This window comes from Aythya ferina (assembly GCF_964211825.1).
Source record: "Aythya ferina genome assembly, chromosome: 1".
Taxonomy (NCBI): Eukaryota; Metazoa; Chordata; class Aves; order Anseriformes; family Anatidae; genus Aythya; species Aythya ferina.
In genome coordinates this window covers 197113293-197132461 of record NC_140296.1, presented here as the reverse complement: position 1 = coordinate 197132461, position 19169 = coordinate 197113293, and the positions used below count along the sequence as shown (strand labels likewise).

The following is a 19169-nucleotide window of genomic DNA, read 5'->3' as shown; positions in this document are numbered from 1 at the left end:
TCTGATACAGAGTAGCCTCCTTAACCTATTTCTTCTCTCCAGTCCACTTAAGAAATTATTTTCCTTGTCCTCCTTCCCACAATGCTCTTCTTTTAATATCTTTCCTCTTATTTTCTGTAATGTTCCTCCTTTGTTCGTCTGTGGTGGTTCTGAATGTTAATGAGTTCACTTCTGATTTAGCATTTTGTGAGGTCAGTTTGTGAGGAGACTAGAACAGACATTGTATGTTGAATCCCAGATTAATTAAAGAAATCTTGAATGAAGACTCAAGATCAGTTATTGGGGTAGAGAAAAATAAAAAAATAAAATGTAGGTTCAGAAACTTTTAACCAACAAATTATGTTAGGATGAAGGTAGCAACAAAAATGCTGCAGACAGTTCAGAGACCCTGTAAATTAGAGAGAATAAATTCAGTGCTCATTAGTGTTTGCAAGGTATACACAGATTGTGGTGATAGAGGAGCTGTGTAAGTACCCATGAACAGATGCTTCCAGAGATACCGACAAAATGCAAGCTTTGTCAGAACCACAAACAAATCTTTTTATTTAGTGAGACTTTTTTTTTTTTCCTTTATTTATAAAAGCACAGTAGACATTTTCAACTGCTGGTCATATCTATAGTAATAAAGCATCTTCCCCCCACACACCCCCTTTTTTTTCTTTACTTTTTGTTTTAATAGTCAGATTTACTCTTTACTTTACCAATAGTCTATTTCTTTGAATTTTGTCCCAGACTCTTTCAGTCTCAGGATTGAAAATACTTCAACAGCAAATAATTAACATGAGAAAATGAAGTAAAATTGTTTTGATGACTACTTTTAGGGTATGTATAAGTTCTATATATGCTGAATGTAAAAAATAAACCCTAGCTACTCATCCTATCACAAACCACTACTTCTAGCCCCAAAGAAGCTTTTTGTCTAATATTGGTTGTATCACCATTTCAGAACAAATTACTTTTAATTACATTCAATTAATAACAGCCTGTGAGCTCATCATTATATCAAGGATATGTGTTATATCAGTAAGGCAGAGCCAAAATCACATTACCACAAAAGCCATGCGTGTGTAAAAGCAGACCTTTCTGTGTGCACAGGGAAATCTCTGCATCCTGGTCAAACTCTCCTGGCAGAAAGGAAAGCACTCACCTTCCTTCACCTTTTAGTTCCAGGGCTGTAGATGAGTCATCTGCAGAATATCAGGCAGAGAAAGGTGGAGAATAATTGTTAAGTCTAGTGTGATTTGGTAATTAGAAAAGTACGCACAACCCATATGTTGTTACCTGACATACAAATATTCCAGATTCAATATATTCTTTTATGTAGAAGCCACTGAAACATCTCCCCTGAAAATACTTCACTGTCACCTTATTGAGCATATTATTTTGTGTCCATTTGCCCTCAAGGCCAATCTGTTTGCATGAAATACATATTTATTGTTCACATTATTGTACACAGTTCTATTATCACATCTTGGAAGTTAGGAGTGCTTGTCTCTCTACCTTTCTTTCCAAGCACTAGTGAGCATCCTTATTCCAGAGACAACCTGAGCTAGCCTGAAATTTAGAGTCTGATCAGACTTGTACAAATTAGTGTATGTCTTTCATGAGGTGAGGCAATGTGAGAGAAGAGATCAAAACCCTACCCTAGAGTATCCCCTGGGAATTTAACAGTCTCCAGAAAGATATGATTTAGTCATATCTTCTCAAATAAGGAAAAGCAAGCTGTCTTGAATATCCCAATTCGCTACTTTATAATTGGATAAAAAAAATGTTCATACTTACAGTTTCATTACCACAAAATAACAGCTTTACACAGAGCTTACATTTTTAGCAGTTTAGGACAATGAATAAATCCCCCTTTCAAGAATTCTGTTTGCAAAAACTTTTAAGTGTCTTTCTCAGGTGTATTGTCAAGGTAAGGTGTGTTATAGAGGGTCGTAGAGAACAAAAGCCACATACAGACACATACATTGATGTCAATATCCTCTAAGTCTGTTAATACACAGCAAGAATGGGAAGATAAATATATGGTTTAAGCAGTCGTATGTCACTGGGATAAAAAGAGAGGTAAAAGTAAAATTAAATGGTATTCAACATGCAGAAGACTCAACTGAATGATCTAGTTTAATTGGAAGGGACCTACAAGATCATGAAGTCCAGCTGCCTGATCATTTCAGAGCTAAACAAAAATTAAAGCATATTATTAAGGGTTTATTGGATTACTGGATTATTATACAAATGTTTCTCAAACACTGACAGGCATAGAGCATCAACCACCTCTCTAGGAAGAGGTGTGTGACCACCCTCACAGTAAAGAATTTTTTCTTAATGTCCAGTATGAACCTCCCCTGGCACATCCTTGTGCTATTCCCACGTGTCCTATTACTGGTTACCAGAGAGCAGAGACCGGCACCTCTCTCACAATTTCCCCTCCTCAGGATGCTGTGGAGAGCAATGAGGTCACCTCTCAGCCTCCTTTTCTTCAAACTAGCAAAGAGTACTCAGCCTCTCCTCATAGGACATGCCTTCCAGCCCTTTCTGGCCTTAAACTCTATGAAATGAACTCTATGAACATCTGCCCTGACCAAAAAATGACAATTTCCTCATGACTTCCTCCCATCACATTTCCACAAGATGGAATGGCACCCAAATTGTATTTTTGTCACTATTCAAAATAGTGGCATTTACTAATTGGACAAATATTGACATTTGTTTTTATTAGAGAAGGAAATAACAAAAGTGTATCAGAGACCACCAAGGTAGCTCTTCACCAATACTGACTTTTTTGTTGTCTAGTTATCTAGTTAGTCCTAAACTCCGAACGTAAGTGTCTACCTTCCCTGTAGAGGTGAAGGAGAGAAATAAGTGTCTTTGGAGGCTTCCAGGGGAAGACCCTATTCACATAAGTCATAAGTCAGGCACCTTAGATATACTAGATCTTTCTTGTGTAGCATTTGTAGAATCCTAACTTTTAGCTATTTTTTTTTTTTTATATATATATATTTTTGTATTATATATTTATTTGAAAGAGTGCTCTGTTAGATACACAAAAATTCGTCAAAAATTTAACATCCAGCATTGATGGATTTTTATCTGTCCCTGTATCTACATAAATGAATATAGACATCAAAGACACAGGGCTCACAAATACTCTATTAGCATAAATGAAGAGGAAAAATGATTTCAGAATTTTTAGACTAATCGAATATTGATGCGTAACTAACAATCACAATGATTTTTGCATTAATTTCAGAAACAGCACCAATCAGAGAATCCAGCCATCCAATCAACATACATTTTTTGGAATCACCGTTCATTTATGCTTTATTCACAAATTCTAATGAAATGATAACAAATCTTTTGCAAATATGAAGCCTATAAATATAGTGGGTTTTGTTTGCTTGTCTGTTTTTTTTTGTTTTGTTCTGTTTTGTTTTGTTTGTCTGAAGTTTATACCAAGATGCATCAGGTCTCTATTGTCTTTCTGTGTGAAAGGATTTCTCTCAATAGAATGTCAGCTTACACTTGGTTAGAAATGTCTTGGTGTTATTTCAAGTAATGTAACTATTACATTGACTAAGTCTCTTTTCCTTTTCAGCGTAGTTTTTCTTTTGTTAATTATATTGAATATTATCAATGTCATATAGCACACAATATTATATCACATATACAGCATTAAATAATAAAGAATTATAAAAGGAATGGAAGAAATATTAACATAGAATACACCGTATATACAATGTAACAAAACAGCTCACAGTGTGCATGTATTCAAGAGGCTGTTTTAAGGAGTCTTGATTGCTAAACGAGACTGTTCACGTTACACAGTTGCCACTTTTTGGTATTATTCACATCTATTTTATGTGTTTAAGTCGGGTGTGAAATGTGTGGGAAAGTTTAGGCATGCAATAAAGTAGTATGTGCCTACTTTCTTCTGCAGCCACTGGAGAAAGATTTAGATACAGCTTACTGTTAGATCAACTCAGTCTCTCCTTGGGATCCCTCAAAAATGAGGAAGCTCATGTTTCTATTTTGCCTTTACAGACATTGTTCTCTTCAGAGAAAGAATAATGCTGGTTGATATTAGTATTTATGTTGAGAAATCCTCCTTTGGAATTAATCCTATGACAAATTTAGGACTCCCTAATCTTTTTTATGTATCTGGGAAAGAATGAAGAGAACATAAAGAACCTCCCTAAACCGTATCTGATAGTCCATGGAGGATCAGAGTAGCTCTAAGTGCTGCTGTTTTTCTTTCCATCAGAGGGAAGAGAGAGTTGGTAATTCACACCAGGAAGCAGGATATAGCTTTCCCAAAACAAAGCATTGTCACAAATCATGAAATGTGATTCATTAACAAACCCAGAGGAGAGAGCTTACTGAGCAAATGCACAGTTGTTTCACAATCTGTATGTGACTGTGCAACCTGCTTGCCTACAATCAAGGAAACCAAAGAAGCAAACATGAGACATTTAAATCACCATTACACACTGAAGCAAAGCAGGTAACTTCAGATGAACACAGAGATGCAAAGAATGGCTCCACCTGGGCTAGCAGATCTCATGAACAGGGATTTGTGACTTCTGTATGCAGTAGCCAATGGCTTCATCACTGTCATTTCTGAGGCACAACACAAGCACTTCAAATCTGCTCCTTTCTGAATCAGGTTGCTCACATTGCTGGGGATTGCCACAAACATGTATTTGATTTTAATGATTACTACTGATGTTGCCAATTTAATGCAGTCTCTACCACATTTTCTCAGATTATGAGGTCCAAGATCAGTCCTAGGGAACAGAAATGAACACCTCACTTTATTCAAAACCTCAGATCCATTAAAAGAAATTGGAAGAATTTAAGTTCAGGCATACATGAAATGTGGGAGATAGAGAGAGGAATAAAGAGCAATCTTCTAAAAAGAAACAAACAAATCAAAACAGTTTTGTCAAGTTAAATATTTCCTTTGACTGAATTAAAATAATAAATAAATAGATAAATAAATAGCATTGTTGAGTACTTTTAAAATAAATTAAAAAAAAAAAAAAAAAAAAAAAAAAAAAAAAAAAAACAAGAGGAAGCACCCTATTTTATTGAAAATGCCAGTAGTTAAGGTATTCACTGCAGAAATTCAGATTTGTATCCTCTGTCTGAACAAGATTTAAATCCACAGCCTCTGTGTAATTGTGCTAGCATTCAGAGCAGGTTGGGGAGCTCCAGCTGTAGAAATATAAATTGGCAAAGGGAATGGAACTCCAGAAAACCTTTTTTCTCCTGTTCATAGTCAAAGACCATGAGGTTTTTTTCCCCCACTCTGTCTCAGTAAATATTTTTGTACTTAATACTAAGGGGTACTTAAAAGAGACCTGTTTTGCTCTACTGCACAGCCTGATGAAGGGAAGAGAGAACCTGTCTCAGAAATTCATAATGAATGTCTACCTTCCTTGCTCAAACCAAGGTTTCCCAGAGCAAGAACAGTGCTCTAACTACCAGGCAAGGGGGAGAGCTGTCATATCGTTTCTTTAATGAGTATTTAAAATACTGTATTCAGCGCTTCCAGACAAACAAACTGTCACAGAATGTCATTATAATAATGTCATGAATGTATTTACATGCCAATGAATATACTCGGATGGTGCCTCTCATAAGCAAAGAAAAAGGCACTAACCCACAGTTGTTGCCACTTGAGCTGTAAGGACATTTGCATTTACTGTTATCTTTTTCCTCACTGATGTGCTAATCACTCAATTTATAGTGCTGAGCATTGTGCTGAGCAGTGAAAATAATATATCCCTGCCAGGTGATATGTTTTTAGCCTCACCTATTAGCGTAATACAAAACCCCTCTTTATGTATAGCTATCATGTATGAAAATTATTAAGAGCCTTTGTCTGGATCCCAGAATTTCATTCTTCTTATTACTTTGGGGGGCTGAGAAAGGCAGTTACACGAATGATAGAAAAATACAATAAATACAATAACTTCTAGAACATGCATCACAGACTTCTTCAAAACTACAGAACTTACCTAAGCAAAACCTTGCTGTTCAGTCAGAAGCTGTTCACCCACTGTGTTAGCTGGATACACCACAGGGTAACAAGTTGCATATCTGCTCAGTCTCCCTGCATCAGTTTTCCAGTGTAGAACACATGTCAACTATCCAGAAGAACAAGAGCCCTTTCTGGCATGTCTGCATGTCATGCTTCGGGGAGTCCCCAGCAAACCGCAGACCACAGCTCACAGCTGCTGCTTTTGTCTTTTTCAGTTTTCAATTTTATTAATTTCCAGGGCATTACAAGACATGCATTTTCTTTCAGAAGCTAAACTACTGTAAATGTTTTAGAGAGTTTAATAACAGAGGATGCTAGAAAAGTATAAAGTATTCTCTCAAAAAATACCAATCAAGTAACATCTATTGCAGACTGACAGTGTTCTCACATACAACAGAGATCAGAATGACAAATTTGGACTCATTGGGTCTTCCCGTGATCTCCACTATGACAGAATGACAAATCATCCCATAAAATTAAAGAGCAAGAAATAATCCAAAAAAAAAAAAAAAAAAAAAAAAAAATCATATAGGGTCATGTGAGTGATTTTGTTTTGTTTTGATTTGTTTTTCTTTTTGTGACTTTGCTGCAGTAAATTCACATCAACTGTAGTTTGAAAGAATGAGGGGAAGAAATAAAAATCAGGGAAGCAAATCTGAACAGTGAACTCCAAAGTTTTGACTTATTTTTATGCAATCCATTTGTGACATAGATAAAAATGAGAATCTTCAGTTACTTTCTAGACTTTACAATGTAAACAGACTTCTGATGCAGAGACCACATCAATAGGTTATGGTAAATAGGTAAATAGCATGAAGTATCAAGAATTTGGGCTCAAACCTTTGGTTTCTGGATCACTTGCACTTGTTTCCATTTTCCTTTCTTTTTTAGTTCACTCTTGTAAGCACCTTTTTCCCTCCATTTTAAATAGTTTGTTTTGGTGCTATTTCCTGGAGTTCTGGAGACCCAGTTATCTTGAGATGCGTGCAAATTGTACTAAAATCAATGGACGTCTCCACTATCTTTGAATCAGAATCTTCCACACTTAACTTGTGGATGGTGAAACATAATTGTCAACTAATAGCCCATAGCTATGTTATGGATTTATCAGCCCCTTAAGCTTGTCATTAAGGAAGCTTTTTTTCTCTAGGATCTAGTCCCAGCAGAGAACCTTTAATCCTCTTTCCCTAAGCAGACACTATCAGTCTCATTGCAATCCTATCCCATTCACATACCCAGGTTCATACCAAAGAAACTGTTTATGCAGCCACTGGACAGAGTTCATTGAACACTGACCAAAAAAGCATTCTCTAGGAAATCATATAATTCAAAATAGAGCTATCTAGCATCAATGCTAGGTTATGCTTTGGCTGCACTATGGTTGGACTGAAAAATAAGTGATGGTTTTGATCAGAACATCCCAAGAACTTGGGGTTTTTGGTGCAAAAAGCTATGCTAAAAAAAAGCTATCTTTTAAAACTCCTCTGATTTACACAATGTTGAATCTACTTCACAATAAATACCATTGTCTGAAGTGAAGAAGAGGGTTCTAAATTATAGCTGAGAGGCTGATAGAAGAGGCACTCAATATTTTTAAACAAATGCATTAATCATAACTCAAAAAAAGGGCTGAGAATGTGTGTCTGCTCAGGGAAGAAGATGATATAGGGAGTGAAGTATCTATTTTCCAAATATCTGCTTTGCTGAAGCTCAGAAAAATTATTCCAAGTGCAAATGTACAGCTGGGATGTGGAGAAAAGAAGAGAAATGGTTATTTTTTTTTACCCTAAGACTCCAAATAAGCCCACTCATTCTTCTGACACAGTGGGAAAGTGGGAGATACACAGAAGCAGGGTGGATGTGTAAATGTGAGCCTGTATTAAAATAGCAGTCATTATTAAGTTTTCATTTCCCAATTAATACAATTTTAAAATAATCAAATGGACCTGACAATGCTTTAAATTATCTTATTATTTACAGTGATTTGTTTATGGTGATTTATTTCTATTTTTGTAATTTAATCTACAGATGAACTGTTGAGGCAGCTTCATTCTTTCATTTTCAATATATCAGTGTTGAACTCGCCATCCCACAGCTGGCTGTGATTCAGAGCAGTTCAGTCATATGAACAGAGTTGGGTGCACTGAAAGTCAAAAACATTCCTTGTCTCTTCTTTAATGTGCATAGCTCATAAGTCAAAGAGGGTACCTTCAGAATCAATTCATCAATGGAATTTACCTCTTATACACTGCTTATGCCAATTTGTAACAATACATAGACTCTATAATTCAGAGCACAAAGGAATGTTTCAAGGTCAAGGAATGTACATAGTGTATAGGAGAGAAAGTGAAAACATGGGAAGGGATTAAGTAGAGGAGAAAAAATCAGTAAAGGAAGGGGTGATTTTAGTTGCCTTGATATAAATATGATTTTTGAGAATAATAAATTAAGAGATAGAGATACGGATCTGAAGTATTGACAAGAATTGAGGAACTTGCATGAAACTGAGGGAAAAAAAAAAAGAAAAAAAAGAAAAAAGGCTGGAAAATGCTCCCCGAAAAAAGGTTCTTTCTGTTGGTTCCTCTACAGATTTCAATTATCTTTTTGTTAGGATTGTCAGGGCTTTAATTTTTTCAACTTTTCCTTGAAAAATATTTTTCTAGGCAGTCAACCTGAGGCAAGTGAAATAAAAGGTGGTTGCTTACACTTGGCTTTGCAGACTGCCCCAGAGCACATCACTTCACCCTTCTAGTCTGCTTCCCACACAACACTTTTCTTGCCAAGACAGTAGGCTGTCCTGGAGAACAAGGAACTTGCAGCATCCACATGTTGAGGCACATGGGCACCACTACAATACAAATAATAACATCCTTTTCTCCCCCTACCATAAACCATGATGTTAGAAGCCTTCACTAGGAATCTCCTTCTTATTCATTTTTTCTTATTCCTAAACTAAACTGTCTTTAAGTAATTGATTTCATTTTAAGGATCTAAAGGGAAATTTGTGTAATGTTCCTTGAGCGCATGTTACAAACTAATGAAAGTGCAGCAAAACAGTTTTGCTTGAGTTTTGTTTGAAAACAAAATGCAACCATCCTGGTTGTCCAGCTGTGGTAGGAAATGAAACTGCATCTATCATCCGCACAAAAGGAGGCAAAACCTATCTACGACTGTATTCCCCTGAAAGCATGAGTCATGGACCTATTGAGAACAAAATATGGATGTCAGATGGTTAGCCCCTCAGGCTGTCTGGCAACCTGCTTGCTACTCAGAAAGAGGTAACAGCTGCTTCATATAAGAATAATAAGGATGATAGAAAAGCCAACACTGGCATGCACAGCTCCTCACCTGAAGAAAATGGGCAAGACAGGCTTTATTTGAAATGCAGGAAACTACAAAAGCCCAGCAGTGGGATTGGAAGCAAATCCTGGGTAATGCTCATTTATGGAGAATAAGGGAAGATTCAGCTCCTTAGTCTATTTTAATGTTTGTTTGTTTGTTTGTTTAAGCTTTAAAGCCTTTTCAGAAAAAATAAGTCTTTAATGCTGTCTTACAGTGTCTGAGTTACATTTGTGTTCTTACATAGGGAATTTAAAAATTATTTAAGGAAATTCAGTTACCCACTTTGATAATCTCCCCCTTTCTTTAGGCAGCTGGTTTTAGGACTTGGAAGATGAGCAAGTCACAGGGCAAAAGACCACCAAGGCATTGCAGAAATTTCAGGACCCAAAACTTTCAGTTACAGAAGGGAAAAGGTCAAGAGCTGAACCAAAAATTGCCTATTACTGACTGAATACAGAGGATGAATGGTTTTATTCTGAGATCCTGAAAGCTGAAGGATTTGGTGTTTATTTATTTATTTATTTATTTATTTCCTACTCAAAAATAAGGGGGTGGAGGGATTGGTTTTGGAAGAAAATTTCAGTTACTGGGCTAGTCAGAAACACAGCACAGATAAGTGAACCAGGAATAAAATCAACATGTGGCTGATATATTGCATTATTTTCAAAGGAAGACATAATTGTGGGAACACTTGCAAGATTTCACGAACATGCAGTGATTTATTCACAATTGCATTAAAACACAGGTGAAAAACTTCATATAGGTCTGAGACTGGAAATATACTGAGAAAAAAAAAAATAGAAATCTTCACTTTTTTCACTATTCAAAATGTTTTTCATAACAACATTTCTAAAGAGCAGAAAGCTTGAAAACTAAATGTTTTACTCCCAGTCAAAAGTAATGTTCTGCTTAAGTGCTTTTTTGTTGTTTAAAAAAATTAAACAACAATTTTCATTAACCATCAAGCTAAAATTAGTCTTGGCTTGACCTCAAAAGGTGCTTTTTTTTGTTTTGTTTGTTTTTTTCAGAACTTTTCAGGATAGAAAAAGAAAAAAAAAATCCTTTATTCATGCAGCTGTAGCAAGGCAAGGGACAGCTGGGTAGCTGATGGGAGGAAACATGATGAAGTCTTTCTCAAGAGATGCTGCAGCTGATGTACTTCAAGGTCTATTATGCCATAGCTGTTTTCTTTGTCCTTCCCTATAAAACAAAAGAATACATGTATGCTTCTTTTGTTTCTTTTTGTTCCTCCTGCAAACTATCCATATATCCATATGCTAAACGCAGGGATGTGGTAGCAGACCTTGGGCTCTACTCTTGTAAACCAAGTACTAGATGTCATGGACCAACCGTGACAGAAGCCTTCACATGTATTTAGATACAGCTTTAAGTAGAAACTGATGTTTTTACAAAGTATAAACAGTTCAACAGATTGAAATAACATGAAGAAATCCCAGATGATCTTTAAAACAGCTGGACATTTCACACTCTTTCATAAACCCAGATATTAACAGGGCAACTGGTAGAACAGTACCTCTTCAGGTTCTAGTAGGATATCCAGAAAAGTTTTTTTGATTTATGTAATAAATGGCCTTGAAATAGAAATCAGGTCCAAAATATGCAATTGAATCCAGATAAAAAGGCTGAGCCTGTCATTTTCCTATCTATGACTTTACTTGCTTTCTATTATGAGTTTCAGCTCTCCCAGTAAAATTCAAATCAGCATAAAGAGTGCTTTCACACCTGGGATGAGGCATCTAGAAATAGAAGTTTTAACATTCAAGTAGTCTACTGCAGGCTTCCTCCCTGATCTCTGGGGACTCAAAACTTTCCTTCTTCAGTTTCTAGCCTTTAAGGCAGACACAGTATTGTATTTTTAAGGCAGACGCAGTATTTTTTATATCATTTTTCTGCTTGCCTACTTGGCTTTGGAAGCTGCTTGCAGCAGCCATTATTGCAGAAGTTTTCACACCAGCCACTCCAGAGTGTTTGTTATCTGCTTCTAAAAAATGTAACTGCAAATGCCTTGTTCAGGTCCAAACCAGGGCATATGATCCTCATATATGTGTGCATTTGAGTGCTTAAATAAAAACAAGCCTCTAAATTTTTGACAGTTCGCCCACAGCTGACAGAATACGTAGAAATGGTTAAAACAAATTTATAGATTCAGGTTATAAAAAGATATTCAATGAAACTGTGTCAAAACCTCATGGAAATAGGGGAGTGTCTTAAATGTCAGAAAGTATTTAAATGCTAATGAATGTCTGATTCACATATAAATTAACAATATAATTTAGGAAATAAAAATGACCTCCCTCCTCCATGCCCTATTGATTAAGTGCGTGTAACACCTCGCTGAATAGGGTACCACCCACTTTTTCGATCAGGCTTTTTGTTCATTATGAGTATTCTAACATATCTTACAATTGTCAATATGTATGTTTCAAATATGCAAGTGCAGCAATGGCTGAAGGGCATGCTTGTTATCTATTCAGGTAATGAACAGAGCTATAACTGCAGTTGTTTGATTAGATTCTAAAAGAAAATCCAGATCATCGTCCAAGTGATATGACACACACTTCTTTTTATAAAAGGTTTTCAACACCTCTCTGCATTGGTTAAATGGAGAGGTGAAAAAAAAAATCTGACAAATGATACCAACAGCACAAAAGTTAAAATGTCATGCCTGATTTAAAATATCTGTAAAATATTGTGCACATTAAAACTTTTTTTTAGGTACATTCATGCTTATGTGTGGCCTGGTTATCATACTTGAGGGTATTTTTTCCATACTTCCTGTCCCTAGGATAGACAGAGGAACTCTCCTGCAGGTTTTGCGGAATAAAAGAGTCATCCAGAAGTCAGTTCCAAAAGTGTTATTGCAAATGGCTCTTCAAATACTAGACCTTCCAGCCTCCAAAACTCCAGGTATATTTGAAAACAACCTTCCTTTGAATCTAGCAAAATGCTTGAATTCATGTATTTTTCAAGGATGAAGTCATTTTCTCAAGGCCATTTTGGTGTGGGCATGTCTTTCCAGTTCAAGCCTACCTAGCTTGTAGGTTATGCTGCATGTGAGCTGCTTTGGAGGGAGAAAACACAGCTCCACAGGGCCCTCCAGCTCTGCAGCAGTTTGATTTTATTGATGAAGATGGAAGACCTGAGGTACAGCTCCACATCTGAACATTACCATCCTGCAGGCTGTCAGACCCGTGTTTCTGTGCAGTAAAATATACAGCACATACATTTTCTCAGACTGTTGAGAAACACTTTTCTTTTGGATGGATCTGGGTGGGGATTCCTGATAATCCCAACAACAGACGTTGATGGTTCCCCCCTTCCCTTTCAGAGACACACATTGCATGATTGCATGGGCTTTTTAGCAGTTCTGAAGTTGAACTCTCATCTTACACTGAAGTGCTTTTACCCTGATGGGGAGCTCAATTGCACCACAAACACTCTCTTACTGCCCTTCCTCAAAGAAAAAAAGTGGAGAAAATAGGATGCAAGGAGCTCAAGGGTTGAAATAAAAACAAGGAGATCACTCACCAGTTACCCTCATGGGCAAAACAGATTCAGTGTAGGTAGATTTACATAATTTATTGCCTATCACTAGCAGATTACAGCAGTGAGAAACTAAAAGCAAACTAAGAACACCTTCCCCTCAACCTGCTTCTCCCTCCTCTGCCTAAGGAGCACAGGGGGCTCCTTAGGGAATGGAGGGGGAGGGTGGGGGGCTGCGGTCAGTCCCAAACACTTCATCTCCACCACTCCTTCATGGTCACTCTCTGTCCCTGCTCCACATGGGGTCCCTCCCACGGAACGCTGTCCTTCCCGAACTGAGCCTGCAGGGGCTGCCCACAGGCAGCAGCTCTTCAGGAACTGCTCCCACATGGCTCTGTACCATGGGGTCTATCCCCCAGGAGCAAACTGCTCCAGCACGGGTTTCCCACGGGTTGCAGCTCCCCCCTGCTCCTGCTTGGGCTCCTCTCCACGGGTTGCAGCTCCGGCCCGGGACCTGCTCCTGCGGGGGCTCTCCATGGGCCGCAGCCTCCTCCAGGCCACATCCACCTGCTCCACCGGGGGCTCCTCCATTGGCTGCAGCGTGGAGATCTGCTCCATGTGGGACCCATGGGTGCAGGGGGACAGCCTGCTCCACCAGGGGACTCTCCACAGGCTGCAGGGGAACTGCTGCTCTGTGCCTGGAGTACCTCCCGCCCTCCTGCAAAGACCTTGGTGTCTGCAAAGCACTTTCTCACTCCTCACTCTCCCAGCTGCTGTTGTGCAGCATTTTTTTTCACTTTCTTATTTTTTCTTTTTCCTAAAGACACAACCAGTGTTGCTTACTGGCTTGGCTCTGGCCAGTGACGGGTCCCTTTTGGAGCCATCTGGAGCTGGCTCTGATGTGACATGGGGCAGCTGCTGAGCTCTGCTCACAGAGGCCACCCCTGCAGCCCCACTGCTACCAAACCCTTGTCACATGCACACAACATGCACACAAAAGACAGCATTTCCTACTCCTGCCAGCAGACAAGTTAAAAATGATGAAATCAGAAAGATTAAACGCACTGATTCTAAGCACTTAAACATTTGGTATAAGATAGGTGCAGTTATATTATACTAGAAGTTTAGTAGATCATGCTTACTCTTAGTTACAATGGTAATTTAAGTGCATAAAACACAGCATTGCAGGCCATAACTGAAAGAACGGATGCACATAGTATCCTTAGAAGATGATTTTTTTTATTTGATGATCAAAGAGATTCTATTCTTTATCCCTAAAAAAAAAAAAAAAAAAAAAAAAAAGTACTAGTTATTGCCACGTTTGTAGTTGTAGTAAAGTTTCCAGTCCTTATAAAATTTATTATGGGTAGCTCTTATTATAAATAAATAAATAAATAAGGAGATAAATATTTATCAAAAATTGCAGCTTCAGGGAGGCTAAATAGCAATAGATACTTTCACCGAATCTTTGAACACCTTCAGCCCTGACATGCAAATTTAAATTTACAATTTTTACAATTTTTCAAACACTTCCTTTTTAAGATTTGCAAAATTAAACCCTTTACAACCCGATTCCATTTCCATGGTTAATTTTATACTTTGAAATCAAACAAAAGATAAGGTGTTAGCATTTTCTTGTTGGGGCTTGAAATGCCCTATTTCTGTAAAGAAAAATATTTTTATTTCAGTTACGTGAAATCAAAATATTTCCACATGCTTTTAAGCTCAGCTAGTGGATCAAAACTAGATTATCTAAACTGTTTCATAATTAAATTTGGGATTTGACTGACAGACACTTTCCTCTCTAAACTTCCTCTATAGATAAAAATGAGGCAGGTGTTTCAGTTGCTTAATTAATCCTTGCAGCTTTGATTCCTCTCTTGTGAGGGTACAGTTTCCAGCATCAGGATGCTAATATATATGTTCTGATGCAACCTGCAGTCTTCTATACAAAAGACAGGTTGTTTAATGCTAGCTCAGTGAAGGAAAGAGACTCATCAAGGATACTGCAGGACAAGCAGTTCTGATGACTGCTTCAGAGTAATTCTAATTCAGAGCAATCCCAGGAAATATCATAAGGAGCCAAACTTTTCAATACAAATCAAATTCTTCAGAAATGTGTGACCAGCCAAAACGAAGAGTTCTTGCTCGTTCCAAGGGAAAGTCAGAAAATAAGTGGTTTTCTACAGCTTTCATTTCAGATGTGTTCTTCTAAAGAACAGGATTGATGGGATTATTAAAACAAACATTGGTCAAAAGCTTTTCTGTGTCCTCCGAAAGTGAATTAATGCTAAGAGCATCCTCATCTCTAGAGCCAAAATCTTCATTTCTGGCATTCCATCCTGCAAAAGGCAATGAACGCAGAATACAGAAAACCCTTGAATATCATCAGTTATGAATTTCCATCCAACAAAAGAACACTTTGACCACTGTATCAGACAGCTGGCATATGATTCCTAAAATATTAGTATAGAGTAATACACCATATATAAGAGTTATAGCAGTTAAGTATCAGTGAAGAATGAAGTTGCTTTTCAGTGTTAAGTATATACAGATCTGTCTGGATGTTTTCTTCCCATCATAGGTTCTGTAATCTATCTATTCAAATATCCTCTGAAATTATATGACAGTGACAGCAGTCAGAAATACAAAAGCAAATTTTTAGAAATGGGGAACGATTAACAGATTTTTTTTTCTTTACCCTCCTTATTTCTTCTGTAGTTTTATGCTTATTTAAAGATTAATTCTCATAAACAAAATTTTTTTTTCTCCTCCTTTTGCAAAAGGAGTCCGTGCTTCTGAATGATAAAAAAGTACAAAGAACTTGCTTTTTTATTTCTGAAAGCCAAGCATCTGAATCTTGGCAATAATTAATGCATGAAAGTGCATATACCACAAAAGATCATTATCATCAAATCTAACGTGAGTGAACATATGGTGGTAGGATAAATCAACATTGAAGTAGTATAAATAACAACGCCAAGTCATTAGGTAAATAGGGAGGAAAGAAAGATAACATTGCATGAAATAACTGATGACAGGATAGCATTTGTGAAGAGAGTTTATGCTTAATGATGTTTTCCTTTTCTATGGGGCAACTAGGGGTAACATATGATGTCAGTGATCTGGATATAATTTGGGTGCATTTTTCTAATTAAGTAAAATGGCCTTCAAAGCAGTGGTGAGTAGATCACAAAAGTTGCTCTTTCTTTAGATTCAGACTGGAGTCATAGCTCTGTGCTCAGAGTCCAGGACTAACCAAGGCATGGAGAAGGTTAATGTGTTGTTCTTCTCATTCCCCTAGCATCCCCTTTCCACTCTCTGCATTCAAGCAAATGGCCCACAGGACTGCAGAAAAAGAGGCAGCTTGTTAAACCATGGCTGTACTCTCTCAGGACATGTAAGACCATAAAGTCATAATAGCATGCTACAGACTGATATTATAATTGACAGAGCTGCCCTAACACAAACACATTGCTTCAGGATTATGGACACGTTCAATTTGGGGGAATTCAGGAGCAGGGTGATACACTGCTGAAGTCTAAGATGACATTACAGTGAAAGGATCCTGAAACATTAGCATATATCAAACACTTTCGATAGTAACCCTCTTGAATTTTAATTTGGCACATGGTCAACTATGACTGCCAACTCTGAGAGGGAGGAGGGGGAAGGATTGATATCAGTGGAAAGGGTGCTGCTTAGAATTGTTTCTTTGGAGACAGAAATAGCATGAAGCTGATGGAGGCAGCTCCAGGGAGAAATAACATTCCCTAGTGAAATCTAACAGAAATAGCCTGTACAGTACTTTTACCATGTCACAGAGTGAATGGTGACAGTGCACAGAGGGTATTTCTGTGCAGAAAATTACCAAGAAGCAGTAGGAACTGGAGACATGTTACAAGATCAGCATGACAAAGTGAGCAATTAGGCTTTCATGAAACGGAGGACAGAATTTTTCTGCACCCTGTCATCAGCTCTCAGGGCTAAGGGTGATGCATATGACCTTACAGAGGATGATCACAACAGGCCATCCTGGATCAGGACCTATTGAGTTACTTCCTTCAGTGCAGGTGATGGAGTTCATTCCAAGTGTAGCTACTCTGAGGCATTAAACAAATAAAATACAGTATGCATTCAAATGACATTATTAAGGTTACAAAGGTTACAGAGTCAAGCATTCAAAAGCTACCTCTGCAACCTTAATTCAGTCCCCATTGTGTGTTTTCTCCATCTTCACATGACTCTCCCTCATCCATCTACACCATACATGCCTTATAGCAAATTGTGTTCACATCATCGAAAGAGTGAAACAAGGACTTTTGGACAGTTAGGTACACTGTATGGAAGATCTCATGCAGGAACTATTTGTTCACCATTTATTTTATGTTTGTGATTTAATATGGGGTCCCTGGGTGTATTTACTGCCAACTGCTCAGACTGAATCCCTGTCTTTTTGACTGAGTCTAATGCAACATTACTGTAGATGTCTTGATGAGGTAGCCATGTTACAAGTGTATTCTGTCTCTGGCAATGGAGAGAGTAACTCCTGCTACATGGAGACAGAAGTGATAACCTGCCATTCACCTTTGAACTTAGAGAATCTCTTCTTTAAAGACACAAACAGGGGAAAAATTGCCTGACCTCCAACTAAAATAATCAAAATCCATTGAGAACATAAGCCTCACTACTGACCAGGTCCTACTAAAATGAGCACAGGTATCCTGCAGTCAAACTGTATTTTTGCCATGACTAGCATCATTATATAAGTTGTTTTACATTTGCTGCTATCAGGAAGCTCTACTAAAAGCCAGTAAACAAGGTAGAAATTATCTGATGATGATTTCACTTCATCCTCTGGGAAGGGCCTGGTCATCAGATCAGGTTCTCTCTAGTATCTGTGTTAACAAACTTCTGTTATTAAACCTTTGCTATCACAATCAGTCTTCGAATGGGAATCCTCTTAGCAAAAGCCACAAGTGCTGATGAAAGTAGCAATAAAAAGTCATAAAATCAGCATTGTATCAATATTTTCATGGGTTCCTCATTGTGGGCTGCTTTTTTGGGGGCTTTATGTCTCGGGTTTTATAACAGTTACATTTTTCTGATGTTCTTGAGCCAAATCTCATATCTGACAAACTTTGCTGGGCTAGAACTGTGGCTGAATGGACACTGCTGAGCTATTACGCCATGCCACGTTCTGTGTTTAGAAATAAGTTCAGTCACTGTGGTAACCAAGCAGCCTTAAGTCATGTTTAGCCCATTAATCCTCGTAAGTGTTGGCTGAGAATAACTTACAGGCAGAAATATTTTGTCACAATAATTTTGTAACTAAACAAAAACAAACCCTCCTCTCTTCCCCCAAACAATTGCAAAACCCAAAAGGCAAAAGAGGGGACATGTTAATGGTTATATATCAAACCTTTTTTTCAAGAGACTTTTCTAATGGGATACCTGTCTAAACCACCTTTTCTTCTGGTTTGTACCAGCATGGCATCATCATTCTGGAAGAACAGAGGTTTGAAATTTAGATCTTAGGACCTTAGTTTTTATTGAGAGGAATTTTGACTTCCTCCAGTCTATAACTAAGGGATTTAGGAATTATGCACTCATTTTCTTAGGATTGTGAAAGCAGATAACTGACATTGTTATTAACAATAAATGTACAGTTAAACACATGAAAATGTAAATACAGATCTCTGCAGTGATTATAATGAGTTTTTACTTGCAGCTATCAACCTTCTTCTTTTCTACCATTTTAAAAACTGTAATATATAACAGATGTCTATATTATGATACATTATTTATGGGCTAGCACCTATCAGCTTTACATGGTGACCATTAAGATAGATGTTTTACGAATACAGAAAAATACAAAGCAGCCCTGTTAATAAAATAATAATAATTAAAAGTATCTAATTGAAAGAGAGCGACAACTATTCCAACACTTTTTTTCATGAAACAAATAGCATTTTATAACTATAGTCTTTCCTACTGTATCCCTGTTAAATAATATAATAGGATGCTTGTTATCAGTATCATATTATCCTATGATTGCTAGGCATCACAATAAAATGTCATAATAAAATTTCAAAAACAATAGCGTTTTTTACCATTGTAAAGTTAACATATAACAGCTTATAAAATAAGCTCCAAATCTGATGAATGTTGTATGAGATTCCCACAAAATAAAATGCATTTTGCTTATGAGAAAACATATATCTACGATTATTTCTTTCTAAATTTTACCCAGTTTTATTCTTTAGTTTTCCCTTGA

General features: G+C 37.3%; 1 long non-coding RNA gene across 2 annotated transcripts in view; it reads right to left on the bottom strand.

Moving 5' to 3' along the window:
* Window positions 1–19169, bottom strand: part of LOC311444184 — a 114853-nt gene that overhangs the window by 93867 nt on the left and 1817 nt on the right. For both annotated transcript variants that reach the window (XR_014697694.1, XR_014697695.1), the window contains exon 2: window positions 1148–1187. This is a non-coding gene — a long non-coding RNA (uncharacterized lncRNA). The remainder of the gene's footprint in view (window positions 1–1147; window positions 1188–19169) is intronic.